General features: G+C 38.8%; 1 protein-coding gene across 1 annotated transcript in view; it reads left to right on the top strand.

Moving 5' to 3' along the window:
• Positions 1-18,715, top strand: part of PCDH15 (protocadherin related 15) — a 1,630,853-nt gene that overhangs the window by 632,070 nt on the left and 980,068 nt on the right. The window contains exon 3 of the mRNA XM_087863140.1: positions 11,653-11,703. The gene's annotated coding sequence lies outside the window, so the exon portion shown is untranslated. The remainder of the gene's footprint in view (positions 1-11,652; positions 11,704-18,715) is intronic.

The following is an 18,715-nucleotide window of genomic DNA, read 5'->3' on the forward strand; positions in this document are numbered from 1 at the left end:
TTGCAGCAAATGTTGAGAAATCATTCTTTTTGATGGCTGAGTAATATTCCATTGTATATATCGACCACATCTTCTTACATTGTTGGTGGGAATGCAATTTGGTACAGCCACTTTGGAAAACAGTGTGGAGGTCCCTTAAAAAGTTAAAAATTGAGCTACCCTATGATCCAGCAATTGCACTACTGGGTATTTACCCCAAAGATACAAACATAGCAAAGGACCATATGCACCCCAATGTTCATAGCAGCATTCTCCACAATCCTGTGGTCTTTCTATCCTTAATTTGTGTATTTGAATGATGCTTTTACATTGTGTTTATTTATCTTTTGTAGTTTATTGGCTTGTAGATATTTTTCCTTCAAGACATTTGTCCTAATCTTTTTAGAGACGTCACTTGCTAAACATACTGAAACCTCCTTTGGGATTTGGCTACTGGGTTCAGTCCTCCTGGATTTTCTCTCTGGCCATTGACTCTTAGAGTTTCCTTTTCCTTGACTTCAAAACCCACCGGTTTCCACCACTCTTATCTGTGATTGCTCATGTTTATTTTTAATTCCTCAGGATATAATGGACTGGGTTGTTTTTGAGCTGTGACCCTCCTTTTTTCCCATCAGGAAACAAACAGAGTCTAGCACTGACTAACTGAGGTGAGATTGCAAGAGGCCGGGGCTCACATATCTTTCTGCACAGTAGGTCCTCACTGAGGTCTGATGGTGACAGTCCCCACAGTGGGGGACAGCACGGCCACTCTCGTATTTGATTCCTGCCACGTTTTCTCCATGTCCTCATGTCCATTACTTTAATTCCATGTCTTTTCTCTAATCCCTTAGTAAACTTAAGGCAATGTGATGGAAATATGAGTCGGGATCTGTGGTAAGCTCAGCAGCTCACTCTGGCTCATCTGAACCGTGCAGGCCAGCTCAGTGAGTGATTACGGGACTGTGCTGAGGCCCCTTTGAGTCTCAGCTCTAGGATTCTCAAACTGTGCAGTGCTGGCTCAGTGAAGTCAGCCTCTCTGAATCTAATTTCCTGCAAAATGAGAATATAGATTATAGCTATTGCAGAGCTCTGTAAGGAAGATTTTAAAGTTCATGCACGAAAACTCCCATACTCATGTCTCTTTTGGCTCCCCTTCCACTGGTAGCATTTTCTTCTCATCCTGCTGTTATCTTTTGAACCTGGATATCCAGCCATGTCTCAACTTTTTAATTTATATCCACCAGTCTCTTCTTTAGTCAGTATCATTTTAGGATTTTTGTTACTTACAACAAAAATTAGTCTTAATTGATACAAGGTCAGCTGAAATTTAGCTTTGTAAGAGAACATGCCTCTTCCTCTCAAAGCAACTACGGGGGAAAATGAGGTCCTTCTGCAAAACCTCAGCTTATCTGGGAGCGCTGTACCTCAGGCCTGAATGATCTGCCTCAGAGCAGAGCTGCCAGAAGCTGGGAGAGTGAAAAATAAAGACTTGGTACCTGGGTGCTGAAGAAGTGCTTTACTTTGTCCTTCCCGGATTGATACTTATTTTATTCATACATTTATTTGTTCGTTCGGTCATTCATTTGTTCATTTTCATTCATGCCTCTTCACAGACACCTGTCCTGCCACCTGACTAGTCTGATCCACTTGTGGTAATGACAGGTTATCCTCTCTTGCCAAGAGATCTTGGAGGGATAGTGAGGTACAATTTTATTATGGTTAGGATGGCTAGGCGCTCTGATAAGGGTAAGTATGTGGTGCATAGGAAGCAGTTAGAATACATCTGAACCCTAAGAGTCAGATTGGAGTCTCAAAGGTAACATCTAGTTTAGTCTAATCAAAGTTTACTGGTTTCAATGGTGACACTAAGAAAAATTTCATTTTTTCTAACGAAGCAGGCCATTAAGCAGAGAACCTAGGCACCCCAATATAAGAAAACAAAGGATATTTTTAATGCCATCCTCTCCTGACCTTCAGAACTACAGTAAGAAGGGAATCAAGGCCTTTGCTCAGGAAGATGCAGATCTCCCCACGTGGTGCAGGGGACACTGTACTGATGAGGAAAGCAGGTATTCGGGATGTCTGTATAGCCTCTGGATCCCTGAGCAGAACTGGATCTGCCTCTTCTAGACAGAGAAGGGTACTTCTGTCAGACAGTCCTACCAACCCAACAGCAGACCCCTCCAGAAAGAGGGCCCCAGGTCCTGCACTTCATGGGACTCGCTCAGGGTTGACCTGATGTTTACAGAGAATGCCCAGCTCCCACAGGTGTGATATAGGAATATAATTCCTCAGTGATTCTTGAAAATTATATTATGAATTCCTCAATTTTTATAGTGCAAAAACCAATCATGTCTAAATAGGCACCATTTGATTTATTACTGGGCTCACAGTCATAAACTTAAGGGACAGTTTGGGGACCAAGGAGAGTAAATTTCCTATTTTCTTGGAAGCACCACCTTCACAAAAGCAAGTATTCCCAGGGCACCTTAACACTAACCATAGCAACACCCCAAACAGTGGGGAGGGTTTGTCTGAGGTGTGAGGAGGGCAGAGACCAACACAGAGGATAGGATCCGCACAGGCAAAGACTTGGAATGAAGACAGAGGTCAGCATCTGAAGACTTCATCACATGACAATGCATCATGGAGTGACTGTCACAAGTGAAAATGCTGAAAAGTGTGTGGAAGTAAACTTAGCAAGTGTGGAGCAAGGGCTGCCTTCCCATTCACTGTCTTCTGCCTCTACTTTGGAGAATAGAAGCAACGGAGGGAGGAGAACGTATCACTCTATACTTGGTGGAAATCAGAGATTTCCAATTTCCAGAGGCACTCTTTTGGAAACATACCTGGGATATATTTGGAATTTATTTAACATGCTATATAATAGTTATTCTACCCAACTTTGTCTTTCTGGTTTGGTAATTATGTCCTATTTTCAAGAGGGAAAAATATGCATGTGAAGGGTAATTGAGTAGCTAGTGATAGATCAGTGTACACCCACGGAAAGGAGTCATCGCTTTTCTCCAGGACTTTCGCCATGAAGAGGGAATGCAGGTGGACGCTATGCCTGCAGAACCCGAGCGTGAAAGCCCATGTGGTCCCACATGCATCCGATGGGTTTGTGGCCAGCGTATTGCAATTATACTCACATTTATTGGATACTTGCTATTTTCCTGGTAATATGCCAGGTTCCGAGGAGACAACAACTATGCCCTCTCCACCCTAAGACCTAAAAATCCTATGAGGGAACCGACATTCTTATCATTCACTGCATGCCCAGCTGCCGTGTGAGCTGGAGTCTATGCTGCTTCAGAAATGGAGGGATTAATGGTGGAATTTTGAACATTTCTTGGCCAAAAATGGGGGGGATGTCATTTGTATTGTTCCTATGTATGTGACAGAAGGGGAACGTTCTGTCTCCAAAGAAGATATCTGAGGACATAATATTCTATGCAAAGCTGCCGATTACTGCATGCTGTCTGGTGTACTCGGCCAGAGCACACCTTATAAGCCAATGCCCTGAGCTTTTGTATTTCCAAAAGTGCTGTGTGCTCTCGAACTCTGCTCCCGCTCCTCCAGGTTATTTCCCAGCAAACTGGCAAGGGGGTGATGGAGGAAGATGGACTTTGAGAATCAGTTATAAGGGCCTAGCACCGGGCAGAGCATCTTACATACATCATCTCCGACAACTCCGACATAAAGCCAGTAGTCGTAATTCTGAAGTTAAACAAGGAACAACATGAAATAAAACTTGACATCTTTGATTTCTGTTTTCTGTATATATGTGTGCATTTATGTAGTTGTGCATTTATTTGTTTATTTTATAATTGGAGTTTGGTAACATTACTAGTGGTTTTGGAATGGAGGTATATTTTCATTTTGCAGTTGAAACTAAAAGTGGAGAAGAAACGGAAATGACCTCATCAATTTCTGCCTCCTCTAGACAAGGTTGTGTTTTATTTTTATTTTTTTATTTTTTATTTTTTTTAGATTTATTTATGTATTTATTAGACAGAGAGAGATAGCCAACGAGAGAGGGAACACAAGCAGGGGGAGTGGGAGAGGAAGAAGCAGGCTCCCAGTGGAGGAACCTGATGTGGGGCTCGATCCCGGAATGCCAGGATCACGCCCTGAGCCAAAGGCAGACGCTCAACGACTGCGCCACCCAGGCGCCCCAAGGCTGTGTTTTAAAGACCACATCCAGAGAGAACAGACACCTGGGTTCTGCACTGCTGATAATGCTGATGCCCACTTCCCCGTGGATTATCTCCTGACACTGTTTAAGTACAAAGTGGGCATCAGATTCTCCCTGTGAGCTGGGAAATTCCCGAGCCACCAGGTTTTGCTCTGTCCACTCTCACACGGGGAGTATCAGGTTTAGTTGTTTGGTAGTTTGGTGCGGGCAGATTGCTGAGTCTGAACTTCTGGTGAGGGGAGGGGTTTGCCTCCTACTCCTTTGTCCTCATTAGTGACTTCCCTCTGCTTAAGCCTCTGGGCTGTGCATTGTCACCCCCCCCCCCCCCCCCCCCCGAGGCTGAGCGGGGATTGACCAAATTAGCTTCATCTGAGTATATTTAGAAAGTAAATCTGTTAATCTGCATTAAAGTGGTTTATTATATTCAAAATGAGATGGCCAGAGGGGACAAAGTCTGTATTCACGATATGCATGCAACATATTTTTCACAGAACACCTTCTCAGGAGCCAGAGATTTTCATCCCTGTTCCTTCTCACAGGAGAGAATTGTGCCTCGTCTTGTCTTGGAAAAGACAAGGACATCCAGCTTTCTAAGGATGAGGGCAGTACTCTCCTTCATGACCTAGTTTCCTTGAAAAGCCCTGCCTTCTCAGGCTCCCTGTTGGCTGTCCTAGGACCTGGCATTTCTTATGTGTGCACATAATCCGACGTTGTCTGAGCCTTTGCTAAGCTTCAGAAATGATCAACTAATTAACTAATTAACTTGTTGCACCAGATATGAACAATGATGTGGAGGCATTTATAGATGCATGATTTTACTTCTTTGACAGCATTTTGGACACTGCATTCGCTGTGTTCATCTTGTCATTTCTCAGCGAAATCCCTCGGGAATGCTGGGATCTTACGCCTTTCGGTGAAAGGAATATAACATTGTTTGTGTTTAAGAAGATAAAACAATGGCTAAAAAGAATTGAAGGGATTAAAGCCTGTGTTCAACTTCTGATGGTAACTTTTTGTTCAATCCTTGCTTAAGGCAAAGGAAAAAGAAATGCTTTGGGTATTGCTCTTTTCTGCAGCGTGTGCACACCTGTGTAGTGGGGCATTGGACCACTGAGGAAGGAGCCCGACTTCCAGGCCTCTTCCACTTATTCACGGGCTTTGGGATCTCAAACCACTTCTCTGAGCGTTGCTTTCCTCATCGGTGCTGACTGCTCCATAGGCAGAAGCTAATTTTGAAGAATAATTGTGTTTTCCCCCATATTTTATCCTAATCCTAATCCACCCTCTTGCATTGTCTCCACACTACCTTTTGTCCTTCTCATAAACCATAGTACCCAAAATGGCGCTTGGGAACTGATCACGACTAAGAATGTGGGGGGTGGCTGGAGTGGTGTGATGAGATTAGAAGATTGCTAGGAAGTCATTCAGTTTCTGTTTGCTTGTTTGCTTGATTGGTGGTTTACTTCTAGTTGTCCTTATTTTAAGTCACCTAAGGGATGTGGTCTACTTTGATGGGAGAGCAAGACAAAGAACCAACCTCTTTAGGTTCTTATCCACTCTGCTGTTATGTAGCTATGTCATTGTAAATGTAACGTAATGGAAGCTATAATTGGAATAATGAAACTATTTGCCATGCCGTTATGTAGATTTTGTTTCAATGTGAGTTTTTTTTTTCTTTTAATCACCATATCATTAAATTTAAACCAGGTTAATTTGGGAGGGAAAATATTTAGAATAGACATTAAAATAAATTACTGCTACAATCAAAGATGGAGTTGTGTTTAATTATCCCCTTCTCTGGTTATATTTAGATGGTATCTAACATTCTACTGGATGTGTCATCTACACTACAACCTTGCATCATTGAGCAGAAATCAGATATTTCAGAGTTTCTTTCCACCTTAAGATTTAAAATTAAAATATTTAATTCTAAGAAAATAGCATTAACTATGTTTCCATTGCAAGTCATCTAATAATTTTACAAAGTTCAAGTTAAAATGAAGAAAAAAAAAAACCCAAAGGGCAAGGATTTCATGCTTTTATCTTTAATTTCAGAGCATGAAATTACTTCCTTGACATAAATCAAATTCAATAAAAGTGATAAACTGAGGACATCAATTTCTTGTTGAAAGAAATAGAACAACATCAGAATTAAAAGTGGGCAAACATATGTTCAAAAAAGGTGGTTATTATTGGTGCCGTAATAGTGATGCCATTTGATTGGGCAGAGGGCCCTGAGAACAACTGTCACTTATACACCTTGGCTGGGCAGCCTATTGCTTTATGGGCATTGTGGGAGGGACCGAGCTCTTCATTACTGTTTTGACAAACAAACCAGATCATTTAAGTAACCCCAGAACACTGCCATCAAAGGAAGATGTGCAGAACATCGTGTCCATGCCAATACAACTTTGCACAGAATCTGTTTCTTTCATTTTCATTTTTATGTTTCAGATTTCATTTTTGGTTTTGCAGTAACTGTACCATATTCAGCCTGTACAGAGAAACACTCTAGAGATGAAACCAAATGACCATTATGTTCTTACAGCTATTTTATTTGGGAATCCGAACGGTTGTGGATTTTATAGATTTTCCTTAACCAGGGAATAAAAACCTTCCATAGAGATAATTCATAATTCGGTGCAACCATTCAGTTAAACACTTGGAAGATTATAAAATTTGACATCTTACTTTCAGGAGGGTCCCATCTTCAGTTGTTTGATGAAGTAGCCACTTCCCACCCTAGATACACCGGAGGGTTCATTCCACAGTCATGGTCATGATCCTCCTGCTTTCACACACCCAGTCCTCTTCCATTGTACCACCCACCGACATCTTTAGGAAGGACACTTCTTCTTTTCTCCCTGCATTTGGGTAAGGGAAGGGCAATGGGAATACTTATAAATATTTGGCCAAAAAGAGAACAAAGTATAATTTGAAAGACAAGAGATACACGCTATTATTTGTTGAGTGAGCGAGGTTCTGTATATGTGTCTTAAAGATAACCCTTCTCATACACAGCAAGAGGAACCTACCACCCAGGGAGGTAAGGCAACTCAGCCAAGTGTTCGAAGCCTGGGTGACGAACAGACTGTACCAGAGTGTGTGTCTGTGGCTGTCTTTGAAGCCCAAGCTCCTGGGGCACCTGGGGGGCTCAGTCAGTGAAGATCTGCCTTCAGTTTGTATCATGGTCCTGGGGTCTTGGAATCGAGTCCCACGTTGGGCTCCCTGGCTCAATGGGGAGTCTGCTTCTCCCTCTCCCTCTGCCTGCCCCTTCCCCTGTTTGTGATCTCTTTCTCTCTCTCTCTTTCAATTAAAAAAAAAAAATCTTAAAAAAAAAAAAAAAAAGCCCAAGCTCCTTCCCTCCCTCTCCACTTATGGAAATAATTAGCTAGTGATCAAGTGCTACAATTAACTTATAATATTCTGTATCCAGAGCAGATTACAACCACTTTTAGGAAATAGCTAACTATGCTTCCCCAGGGAAGCCATTTGGGATTTTACTATGAAATTTTGTGTCTCCTGGTTTGAGGTGTCCTTATATCAGCTCATTCAGATAAGATGATGAGCCCTCATCTAGCTTGTTTTTCTCACCCTGCATGATGACACATGAAAACAAGTTTGAAGCTTATTGATTAAGCCCAACAACTCAATATCAAGATATAAAATATAATCCATTTCTGGGTTATAAATGAGAGGGGCCTTTTTTTGTCTGTTTCAGTTACATTAAACTGTTGTTGGTGAATTCGTGACTGGGGTTTATCAGCTTTTTCAGAATATGTAGTATCATCAAAAAGCTTTTGTCTGATATCTGGGTGAATTTTATTAACAAATACTTATCTTAAAGATCTTCAAACACATAATTATAAAACTGTAACTGAGATGAAATTCAACTTTATTCCTTCTTAGTAAAATTATTTCCTAAATATATTTTATATAATTTATTTTTAAGACTTTTGATAATACATACATTAGGTATGAAAGAAAGGGCTATAAATATTTCACTCTTTTTCAAGAAAATCAATTTATTAGAAGAACTATATTTGTGACAAATGTTATCAAGTAATTTTCAGTGGGATTTTTCAACAGAGGTAATGGTTATGATATCAATCATATGAGAACTTCATAAGATCTTCAGTGTAGGTGTGAGCTAAATTACAATAACTAGATATTGAAAAATATGACACTTGGATGGAAGAAATCTCTAAGATGTGTGCTCACAGAATATATAATATGTGTGTGTGAACTGCTAAAAAGTGAGGGAATAATGCTATATTATAATCCCCATTTTTGAATAAATGAGATTTTTGGCATGCATATTATCATTAAACAATAAAATTATCTCTTATCAACACTGAAGTCTAGATTTGAAAGCAGTTCTAGCGATATTTCATAGAGGCTTGATACTGATGGATGAGGCTCTGCAAGAAAAATTTTACCAAATAAACAGTTCAAGAAAGCTTCAACCCTGATGTACCATTGCCTTGTTCCATTTTAACGTCTGCTTGATGGTTGTAATCACAAGACCTCGAGCACAGATGATATCTTAGTGCATATCAAAATCTGCGCTGGGTCTTTTACTAATTAATCCCAGAAGCAACCAGATCGTTACGTGAAGACTGATACCATCCTCATTTTCTCCTGACAAGCTCAAGGGGAGGGCGTTTAAGGAGCCTAGTGTGGTTATTCGGAAGGCATTACATTTTGTGATAGAACTTTCCTGCACCAGGACTGAGGCATGAACTGAGCCACTTCAATTTAAGCTGTACCCCAAGTTCCTACACAGCGGTGACCCGATACCTAGAGTGACGTGCTGTTGCCTTTTTATCCATTTCTGTACACACCCTGCTTGTCGAAACAGGGATATATTTTAGTGACATGTTTGTGTTAAAACAATAAAATAAAACAGCAGTGTGTCAAAGGCAGCCCTGAAAAAGTCTTCAAAATGGGAAGTACACAGATACTTCTCTGTGCAAAAGTAATGAAACAAAATTAGTTTCTTCCTTTTGAGATTCACGCCAGTTTGATTATTTGTACTAATACAAATAACAAGCTTTATCATAGACTTTAGATACATTAAACAAAGATTATTTAAGAATTTGCTCAACTCTTCCCATGGTCCACGCTATTCAGTATCGCAAGCTGCTGCCATCCCGCTTGCAACCCTCCTTCCCTAACTGACCATTTGTCATTCTAACCACCTGCCAAAATATAATCTGCTTCTTTTATGCGTCTTGCCTATTGCTTATGCTCTGTGTACTGCTTTATTATAATTGCCAGAGTACAAGAGCTAAAGAACATTGTTTACCAATATATTCCAGATGCTTAGGAAAATGCCAATTTCATAGCTACAGAATGACAAATGAATATGTATTAAATGAACATATAAAATGTTAATGCAGTTAATAGCAACAACCCAGCAATTCTTGAGGACCTCTGAGATTTGTCTGTTATCAATGGGAATTCATACTTGGAAATATGTCACTTTTTGGATAAATAGTTATGCGAAGAATACAAATATATAGTCAATTATTTTCAATTATAAATGAAAAATGAAACAATTCCAGTTATGGATTTTTAAGCTTATAAATCTGTATTTTCCATTTTTGTGCAGGTGAAGAATAAAGATAACACTGTTCGATCACAGATAAACATTTATTTTTGTATCCTTACGATGAATACTAAGACTGGAAAATATTAAGCCAAAAATTAAAGATTTTTAAAACATCTTAAGGAGAACAATTTTAGCATCGGACCTTTGCATCATCTTTGCACATTGGGACATAACTTGGATTCAGTTTATATTCATTTGATTTCCACAAATAAATATTCTAAGTCCAACAAATGAATTATTTATAGGAACATCATACAGTTGAATTTATTTTCATGTTGTGTCTTTTAAAGGGACACTAGCTGCTTTTTTGATGGGTTCTAGCCCCAGCTCTGGTACCAAGATGTTACATGACCTCAAACAGCACACTGTCTTTCAGGGCATCATTTTATACCCCCCAAAATGCGGGGTTCAATCTCCATACCCTCTGAGGTTCTTTCCACTTCTGCGATTGTGTACCTGTGTGTCTTAACACTTCTCTGATTGTATGTCTTTTTATTTTACGGTATGTGATTGTGTTTTTATATTAAAACACCTGGTATTAACAAATATGTCCAGATGCACTTTTAATTTACCATTTCCACATTTAGAAAAAGTGGACATCTTATATTGGTTAGTTTTAGAATTAGACATGATCTCTTATACAATATATTATCAATCTATTTAAGGTACTGCATATCATACGTTATACTATACTACACACGACAGATATCTTTTATAAAAGATATGTTTATAAATACGTACTTTATAAGTTAAAGATAGAAAATACTTCTGTCATGTTTTCTTTGGAACTATATTTTCAAAAGGAAATTACTGTCATTTATCAGGAGCCTGCCTTGTTCTACTGAATTGGACATCATACTTACACAATCTAATTTACAGAGAAAAGTTAGAGTTGCTAAAAGAAACAGAACAAAACAAACAAACAAAACAAATGATAAATTTAAGATCATATTTTGTTAATATTAGTTTAGATGATAGCTTAGTTATCTTGCCCCAAATATGAACTTAGATACCTTGTCCCAAAGCCCATACAATAAACTTTACGTTTTTCAATATGTGAAATACAATGCTAAACAAATTATTGGCATTTCAATTATTTTGCCCCAAACTGTATTTCAGTCTTTTCCAAAAAGCCAAATCATTGCAATGTGAAATATACAACTCTTGCATTTGCGAATAAATGAACACATTGAATGTGTATAGGAAGAAGGATTTTTAATGTCAATTATTTTATTCCTCAGGTGTAACCACTGTATATATGTTAGTATACATATTTACATATATTTGTTGTCCAGACTGGTTAAAACTTGTTTATTAAAACTAACCACAACATTTCTTATGCTTTATTTCCATATTTCTTGTGAAATTGTAAGAATTAGCTTTCAAATGACCCAATAGTATCTGGACCTAAAAACCATTGACAGTATTGTTAATACACATTTAATAAGAAGTAACATTTTTTTTAAAGATTTTATTTATTTATTCGACAGAGATAGAGACAGCCAGCGAGAGAGGGAACACAAGCAGGGGGAGTGGGAGAGGAAGAAGCAGGCTCCTAGCAGAGGAGCCTGATGTGGGGCTCGATCCCAGAATGCCGGGATCACGCCCTGAGCTGAAGGCAGACGCCTAACCGCTGTGCCACCCAGGCGCCCCAGAAGTAACAATTTTTAATGATACAGTCACACCTTATGTTGGTTTCTGTATGTGAGAATATTTAGGGTGAATTATAAAAATTGTATCAGTACTGGAAGTTATGAGGAAGTATTTGATGGGTAACAAAAAGTTTTGCCTTAATTGCATAACAATCGCTCAGATTCACATTTGAAAGTGCACTGGACTCATCACTTTTTTTTATTAACAGGAATTTGCACTGTCATGTTTCTGAATACTGTGCACATGACCTACAAATAAGGTAAAGTACGGCATATTTTGTTTTATATTGAAGTTGATACATAAAGCCTCTTGTCAAGAGTTGAGTAACTGAGAGTTGTGTGTTATTAAAAAGATCATAAGTAAATTGTGGGTTTGGGGGTCCAAGTTATAATCATCATCGATATGTTAGCAATTTGTGACTGTTCTTTTGTTTTATTGAAAACACACTTGCATGGAGATATCTACCATTTGCTGCTTGCTCTCCAGCATTAACTGTTCGCAGCAAATAAAAATGCTTGATTGACTTAGTTTCTCTGTCACCCAGCAAAGACTTTCTTGCTAAGCATCATGAGGCAGCTGTGATGCAGCCATTGATCGAGCTCATGTAGAAACATCTGTCCAGTCCAATGGCCGCAAGGATGAAAGCATGGGAAGTGTCAATTTCCCAGTGCTAGGAGAAATAGAAAATCGACAATTGTGAATGTGGAACAATGTTAAGAAAGTAAAAAGAGTCCACTTAAAAAGAAAATACATGGTTCTCTATTCTTTCTCAATATCATATTGGTTCATCTGTGTCATTAAAAAGTGAGCATTGTTATTGAACTGACATAGTATCTGAGACTATAAATTAATGGTAGACATTTTGTTTATCCCTTTATATATATTGGGGGCAGATTTGTATGTAACAGCAAAAACATTTTGATATGCAAATCGATTCACTTGGGCTCTTTTTCCCTCTGAAGAGACCCTTGTCAGTATACTTCTGCCTGGACACCTGTTAACAGGAAGGAAGGAGTAGGGCAGGGCAGGGCAGAGATGTCCTTACCTGAAAAGCAAATGCCCCTGGTTAAGGCCCTGGCTTCTCAGAGAGCTAGATGGTAGGAAACATACTTGTTTGAAAGGTCCTGTTGGAGTGACTTGGGGTTCAAGTTACAAGGACTTACGCTACTGTATTGCTCAGAAACCAAATTATGTCTTAGACTCAGAAATAAATCAAAGGACAAGCATCACAGTTCAATATGTTAGTCATGTTTTCACTCTTAGCTTCTCAACAGAACTTTCAAAAAAGTCTGGGTGGGAAAATTTGGAATCTCTCCAAGCCTTGTATTTCTCAGCTGTTTGTCTTCTGATTTTGGAAGAAGGTGGGGGATTAGATGTGAACACACATACTTCTAATTGAATATGGTAAGATAAAATTGAAAATTGGATGAAAAATAACTGGTTTGCGTTTATATTCAATTGTTTTGTTCCTTGAAAAATATCCTTTGATGCCATTGGATATTTTTTCAATTAATTTATCACCCTTGATCATATAAATTTAGAAGAACAAGAGAATGATACATGTGATTTTAAAAAATCCCTGGACATATTCAGTTTGTCTTTTCTAGCAACATCTACCTCAAAATAAGTACTCATTATTCCTGGAATCCTTGACATGCTTAATAATGAAAGTAGAAAACATCTTGCAATAAAACAATCCCAAATTAACCCATCTAAGTTTTTGGCTTCTTCAGGAATCCTATTAGTTGCATAATACAGTTAAATTTTAAAATAATTTTACTAGTCTGACCAATGAAATGCAGTACATAGTGCAGAGTGGCCAAACATGCTGTAAGGTATAACTCAGAGAACAGTACTTATAAAAGGAGAGTAGTGATGACAGAATTTACTCAATATTGAACCTGTCCCTGGTCTTCGGAGTATTTGAGTTTACAACGAAGCCTCATCCAGACACTCAGCTCAAGAATTGGTATGACTTCAACAGTCTTCTCTCTGTGTGTTTGGACCAATCTTCTCACTGCCTGAGTGGCAGTGGGTGTGATTAATTTCTAGAAGTATAATCACCTAGACAAGCAAATCTAGGATTTCTTTTGGATGCGCTCTTTTATTATTGACTTTTAGGAGAAGAGGAATTAAGAATATCCACAATGCAAATGATCGTATGTGCCGTTCCTCTACGCTTATCAGGATAAAAGTGAATATACATTGTGCTTATTTTTAGTGCTCATTCTAAGAAGCTGTCTTTGTAGGTCTATTTTTATGTATATCTCATATTTAAAGGATAAAGCAATGCACATCATGTTTTCTTATCTGAATTTTTATTCTCGATTCTGCTGTCAGAGTGATGAATATGTATAGATAGGCACCTAGCAAGAGAACTTCTGAAAGTGATGGAGATAAGGAAATGCTTAGTATTCTCAGTAACAGATAAATGAAAAGGAAATCTGTTGGTTACATTGGTATTCAGTTCTTTTAATCAGTGCTTTGTAAGGCAGGCTTACAGAGATTTTTAGAATATTTGACATTCACTACTTCTTATATGCAAGCCCAGAGGACATTAACCTAGGAAAAGGTGACTGCTGTGGCTAATTCCATGTGTTCCATTTTCGGAATGCTTCATTATAAGCGCCTTCCTTTAGGGTGCCTGTGTGGCTCAGTCGGTTAAGTATCTAGCTCTTGTTCTCAGCTCGGGTCATGATTTCAGGGTTATGAAATCGAGCCCTGAGTCAGGCTCTAAGCCCAGTGTGGAGTCTGCCTGTCCCTCTCCTTCTCCCTCTGCCGCTCTCCCTCTGCTCCCCACTCCCCTCGAGTCCAGACTGTCTCTCTCTTTCTCTCTCTCTCAAATAAATAAATAAATAAATAAATAAAATCTTTAGAAAAATCCTCCCTTCATTTATGTGTCATATCTTTTATTTCCTTACGGATCTTGGTTTCTAGTTGACCATTAGGATACTGGATTTTTAACACAGATAACCACCATCTTCATCCCACGTCAGTTCCCAGTTGCAACACAGACTATCACATACCAGATATTTGAACTCCAAAATGTTTTGATGAAGTTTAACCTCAAGCTCAGTCTGAAAAACCGCTTGATTCTGTGTCTCCTTTCTTTAAATTTTAGTTATTTATGTATTTGTCAGAGAGAGAGAGTACAAGCAGGGGGAGTGGCAGGCAGAGGCAGAGGGAGAAGCAGGCTCCCTGCTGAACAAGGAACCCGATGCAGGACTGAATCCCAGGACCCTGGGATCATGACCTGAGTCCAAGGCAGATGCCTAATCAACTAAGCCACTCAGGCATCTCATATGTGTCCTTTCTTCTGGGTTATACCCTCCACCCCAAGTGTGGCTAGTGCACATTACCTTTGCTGTGGCTTATATTGTTTGTAAAGTGACTTCTGGATTCCTCTATACCCTCCCTTCCCATCCCTTGGGGCCTCCTTCAAGCCTGACTTATAAATTCTCCCCTATACATTGCAACCTTGCTAACCTAAAGATATTTTACCCTTATTACACAATAATGGAACTGCATACACACCCACCCATTATAAATCCCTTGTCTTCTAATAGCACTGAATAATACATTGCTTTATTAATGCACAATTTTGTCCATTGATTTTGTCTTGTACTAACATCGTTTCCCCAGCTAGATGGCAGATTTCTAGTGGGATCAGCCATGTTTCTATGAGAAGATGTGAAGTAAAAATCCTTCTGAAGCCAAATACTCCAAGTGGCCATGTCCTAAGTATATGCTTTGCAGAAGTAGTTGGTAAGACATTGATGATTTATTAAAGGAGGGGTCTTCTTATGAGAAGCAGACAAAAAAGTTCTTACAAATTTGGTTTTGCAGTGATCAGGCATTAGAACCTATGCTGAGAGGATGTGGGCTTAACAGATCACAACAAAGTAACTTACCTAGAATTCACAAGCTGATCTTCTTCTCTACAAAGTTACAACCTGAGCATCTGTCCAGAACTTGATTTGATTTGACTTCTTGTTTGGAGTTCTGTCCATGTCCAGAAGCGCCATAACATTTCACCAGTGAAAAATATGGATTCATATATTTCATATAATCATGGAGGTTTTTACTCTTTATTGTGTAAAAGGAGGAATAGAGAATGTTTGCCTACCCAACACCTTTTTAGTATTTATTAATTGGGGTTATAAACGTCATTCTTTTTCTTCTTTTCTTTCTTTTTTTTTTTTTTACTAATATTTATAAACTTTTTCATAGACACAAACACACACAGGAAGGTAAGCCTGCTCACAGAGAAGTTACTTAACAGCTGTGAACCTTCAGTGAGACTGTGGGGGCAGAAATTGGGTCTAGGAGTACTTACCTCACACAACTGATATACACACAGATTGACTCTTATTACTGTAACTAAAGAGCTTAATGAAATGTCTGGCACTTAGTAAATGCTTCATGGACAGTATATTCAATGAACAGCCATCACAGAAACATTGTTAAAATTCTCATGTTCAGGGCATCATGACACTTATTTTTCTAATTATTTTTTTAACTCTTATTAATTACCTTTCTTGCTCTTCATTTTTAGAAATGATATCTTATTCTTTTATTTCTTTTGCGTATCTCAAAATGTCTTTTTCTTACGAGTCTAATGACATATTTGCTGGATAATGTTTTTAAGCTGAAACTTCCTTTGGCATGACATTCCTTGTCTTCAGATGGTCCGTGGTCTTGCTGAGGTACCAGTGGTAACCGACACGTTTCCTGTGTTGAAGTGTCAGTCTGAGTTCCATTGTCTGCAGGACGAGGCTGTCTCTGAAGCCCTCTGCGAGGCCACTGTCCCTGCAGCAAAGATTCACTCCTTAGCTAGATTCTCAGCTAAGATGATGTTTATGACACTAAAAAAGGAGATAAAATTCAGAGTTCCCCTCTCCCTGACAACAGGTTCTTTGTTGTTGTTGTTTTGTTTTGTTTTTTTGATGGGGCTTCCACAGTCCTCAAGGATGTGTGAGGACAGGAGACCCTACTCTGCACTTGGCGTTGTCTTCCCTTATGTAACAGACTTTATTTCTGTGAGTTTGTCTGCATTTGTCACTCTTCTGTCATCATGATTGTTCTTCTCACAAATATCGTAGATTAGAAATGGGGAGGCTAACCTTTTATGTCCATCTTTTCTCTGTATCCACTGGATGTGGGAGCAGTAATAATCAGAAGGGGGGGCACTAGCTCTGAATCCTTATGTTCCCTTGCTTTTATGCTAAGCTGAGTGTGAAGATCATTCTCGCCCAGCACGGTGACCCAACTCCCAAGGCTACCGACTCCTTCTATCAGACCGATTTGTAAGTTAGAAGCTGAAATTCTTGTTTCTACTCTCAGCATGCCCATCTAAAATATATTCCAAACTTTCCAAAGCATATTGATGTGCTGGGTAGACTAAAAACGGTGCTCTAGTACCCAGAAGACACGAGAGAAGCTCATAAGTAATATTCAGTTGTCTCATGAATTTTGTAGGGGGGTGAATAATTTATTTTTCAATCACCTCTTCTATTTCCTATAGTGAATCAGTGTCAAAAGGAATACTCATTTCCAACATGAGATGTTGTCTTCTTTCCTGACAGCAGTTTTCCTAATACACTCCCTTTCCTTTCTTGACTTGTTCATCTTTCGGACCGTGAGGAAATGTTTTCGTATGATTTATATATAATTAAGGAAGGTGAAGGTGTGTTTTATCAAAGACTGGGTTTCTTGCAGCTGTAATCTTTCAGAGACAGAGAATTTTAGTTACAGATGAGTTGCAAGAAAATCTATTTGGAATAGTTGCAAGCACAAAAGGCAAACCTGCATTCAGTGTAGACGATCACCTGTGCCAGGCCAACCCCTGCATACAATGGTGGGAGATTGTGATCGGTTTTCATAGACAAAGACAAATAGGGTCTCAGGTAAGGTGCTACCTCCCACCCATTTCATGATTCTTGAGCTGTTCTGTTGTTCTGCCCTTGACTTCATAAGGATTATGATGGTCTGCCATGTAACCTGGGAGAAACGTTCTCTCAATTAGTTCAGCATGTAGGGCCCCGAAACCTTCCTCCGGTGCTTTCTCCTCCCTTACACCAGCACAAATTCCACCTGGTATCTGTTTTAGGTGGATTATGCCATCCCTGCATTTAAGCATCAGTGCACAGTTTTATTCTTTATTAAATTTTGCATTTTATTTACATGTTTTTGGTTTTGCTTTGTTTTGTTTTACTTGCCAAACTAGATGCTAAGCTCAGTAAGATAGCATACAGTTCTTGAATATTTTTGGAATTTTATGGCCTTTATCCTACTTTTTTTTTTTAAGATTTTATTTATTTATTTGAGTGACAGAGAGTGAGAGAGAAAGAACAAGAGCACAAGCAGGGGGAAGAGCAGGCAGAGGGAGAAGCAGGCTCCACACTGAGCAGGGAGCCCCACATGGAACTCAATCCCAGGACCCTGGTATCATGCTCTGAGCCAAAGGCACACGCTTAACTGACTGAGCCACCCAGGCACCCCTATCCTACTTCTTAAACAAATATATCTAGTGATCTATCAGCTTTCTGCTTTTTGAGATCTGTTTATGAAAAACTGTTATATCATTTTCCAGGATTACTTCATGACTGGCAACATTACTTTTACTTTGAAATCCTCTGCTAAGGATTCCTAATTACATTAATTATTTATACTTAAGTTAATCAAAGTGATCTTTACACTCCAAAGATCAGAGACTGCCTTGAACTGTGTTTTTCACCATCTGAGCACATGGCACATTTCTCTGAGTCTTTATATACCCTCAGTCCAAACAGTGTTACCACAGACAATATTTCTAAAATTAGTTTTTCTACTTTAATCAATTGTTCATTAAACGAAGGGTTAAAAATGATGTGACATCAGCTCAATAGTTCATCTTTTCTCAAATTACATTTTAAGATACTACTGCATAATATAGAGTTTGCTTGTGAAATGGTTTACCCTCCCTTATATGAAAGGGTTTTTTTGAAACTTTAGTGGTTTTTCCTAGGATTTTATTTATTCTCACAACATATAAAACCAATTTTTCATATCATATTCTATTTAAAAAATTATAAGAACTAGTTATTCAAATATATTTAACATATTAAAACTTCACGCAGTCTCTCATCTGCCTCTCAAGTTTATCAGGATCATTTTTCATGACCTACATCATTACAGATAATGTACCAGGGTTTTTAGAGTCCTTGAGGGTTCCGTGTGTTCATTCTAGTAGGCCGGTGTGACTCTTCCACACGAGGGTTTGACCAAGAGCA

This window comes from Ursus americanus, chromosome 6, assembly GCF_024610735.1.
Source record: "Ursus americanus isolate L20-20 chromosome 6, mUrsAme1.1.p, whole genome shotgun sequence".
Lineage (NCBI taxonomy): Eukaryota > Metazoa > Chordata > Mammalia > Carnivora > Ursidae > Ursus > Ursus americanus.